This window comes from Triticum aestivum, chromosome 4D (assembly GCF_018294505.1).
Source record: "Triticum aestivum cultivar Chinese Spring chromosome 4D, IWGSC CS RefSeq v2.1, whole genome shotgun sequence".
NCBI classification, from domain to species: Eukaryota; Viridiplantae; Streptophyta; class Magnoliopsida; order Poales; family Poaceae; genus Triticum; species Triticum aestivum.
Genome location: NC_057805.1, coordinates 327,957,727 through 327,960,369, shown reverse-complemented (window position 1 = coordinate 327,960,369; position 2,643 = coordinate 327,957,727).

The following is a 2,643-nucleotide window of genomic DNA, read 5'->3' as shown; positions in this document are numbered from 1 at the left end:
CGGTTTTCTGTAAAAAAAAAACCTTTTGTTTAAAAAAACCTAGATCGGTTTTTTTCGGTTTTCTTATTTCACGAGCGTTCACCGAACCGTTCGTTTTAACGAACGCGTTCGTCGGTTTTTCTCTATTAACGAACGTCCGTTATTTAACCGTTCGTCCGTTTTTCTTTTTCGTCGGATTTTCTCGTTATTTTCTCAGATTCGATTTCCGATGGAATTTTCGAATCTGTTTAACTTTTCGCTCGTTTATCGGAATCAGGTGATTCAAGCGCCTAGAGTTTCGTCTCGAAATTCTCTTTCCGTTTAAACTACTCAAACAAGTTTTTGCTACAGTAAAATTTGACCTAGATCCAGATTAGCAAATGAAGTTTCTTTCTTTCGCCGTTTGACTTTCGTTGCTTCTTTCGAGTTGATTCTTTTTGCAAACCGGAGTTCTTAAGTTGAACTTTCTGGTTGGATCTTTCATTCGAGTTTTACCTGTGCATTAGATGAATACTGATTGTATGCTTGTTTGTTTGCGATAGAGTTCCCGGAGTGTGCCGCTTGTTACTTCGACTCGCTAGGTTTTGCGGATCATCAGCAAGGCAAGTAACACTTTGATCATACCCCGTTCATACCCAGTTTTATTGCATTAGATCTGTTTTCCTCAAATACATTGCATTATTAGGATCTAATTAAACTGTGGGTATTGGGAAGTAGTTGAGGTAGTACCTATTACCTGTTTTATTTTATCAAACCCTTGGGAGTTACTTCTACGTTGCTATTCTTATTGCCATGCTATGCTCGTAGACGTGGATTGGGTTTGAGAGATATTCATGACAGATGTGAGATGTTTAATAATGGTTCAACTTAAGGTGGCAACTAAAACTCACATCTGGGTGGATTGAGGCACCTGGAGAACCCAGTGTTGTCTGTATGTATAAGGTCCGCCACCCAGGCTCAAAGGGATCATAAGATTATTCATGCTAGAAACTTCCGTGTGCAGCCGCAAGCTATTATGGGCTCTAGCATAGCTGAGTAGGTTACAGGATCTCTTGAAGAGGTGGACTAGCAGATGTAGGGGAAAGTAGGTGTACCGGTCCATCCAGAGTAGAGAGTGACTGTTTCTGAAAGACTGTGTCTCGGTCATCCGTTTCTCAAACAACATGCAGTGCGAGAAATCAAGCGGAGGCGATCGAGTCTTGTGGGGAAAAGTGCACAAACCTCTGCAGAGTGTACAAACTGATCATGATTAGCCGTGTCCCCGGTTATGGACAACTTGAGTATCTAGTACCTGGATTATCATTTGAATCTCATCACCGTGATACTTATAATTAATTTTGTTGGGTTAATGATGACACTTAATTGGGATTGAGTTGGAGGTACCTTCTCAATGTTTCAACCACCATGATAGTTAAATAAAATTTATTCCTTTGCAGTAGGATAAAATTGGCTTTTCGCAAAACTGTAACCATAGAGCTTTCCACCAGCCATATATGCATATAGTATAGCATTACTATTGTTCATTGCTCTCTATGTGTTACATTGCTGGCATATTCTATGTGCTGACCCGTTTCGGGCTGCAACGTTTCATGTTGCAGACTTTTCAGACGACGAGTAAGATGCCTTAGGTCGTGGTCTTATACTCAGTGATGCCGCTGGAGTTGATGGACTCACTTATCTTCCAAGTCTTCCGTTGTTATCGTTATTAGATGGCCTTAAGCCATGTTTATCATACTTATCTCTTCGGAGATATTCGATGTAATAAGTGTGTGATTGCTACTCTGTTATAAATCCTCCATTTGTACTGTGCGTGTCAGCATTACTGATCCAGGGATGACACTGGTGCACAGCAGCACAGGCCATTTGAGGTCTGGTCGCTACAAAGTTGGTATCAGAGCACACGCTGACTGTAGGACACGACCACTAAGCTTAAGCCCTAGAAAGCTTCTCTCTTCTCATTTCTGACCCCTCTCCACTTTCTACTCTTTTAGGAATGGCGAATGCAAGGAGCTAGTTCATGCAACCAGATGAAGACACGCCATTTGGACGACACTTGAAGGAAGTCACCAAGTACTTGAACATAGGAATACCAAGCGTCACCGGAACCTACAACGCTACATTACCCGAAGAGGAGAGCTGGAAGATTCAAGTTATCATTCCAGGAAGAACGTTTGCGCCAATTACGGAACCCATAAGATTGGTTTTCGAAGCACCAACTTGGAGCTTAGGGAAGAGCATGGCCGCACATATCGCCATGGGACGCATTGGAGAAGTCTATCACCAGGAGCTTAAGGATACAATTTATCAAATTTGTGGACGTCGAGACGCGCAATGGGAGATGATCAAGACCAAGAAGGATGGATCAATTGCAACTTTCATCCAGGAGCAGAACCAACATATTCGACGCCAGGAAAACCAGATATGCACGGACAAGGAAGAACTGAAGAAGGCATTCACGAAGATCAAGGAGCTCCAAGAAGAACTCAAGACTACCCGCAAAGATTACTTGGAGGAAATCAACGCACTAGTCGGGAAGATTGACGACCTGGAGAACAAGATTGGAACATTCGTGGGAAATCCAGTGCCAAAAGCAGAAGTTGACGAATGCACTTGTCCGGATAACTACATCATCATCGACGACACCGACTCGGAACCAAGTGAAGA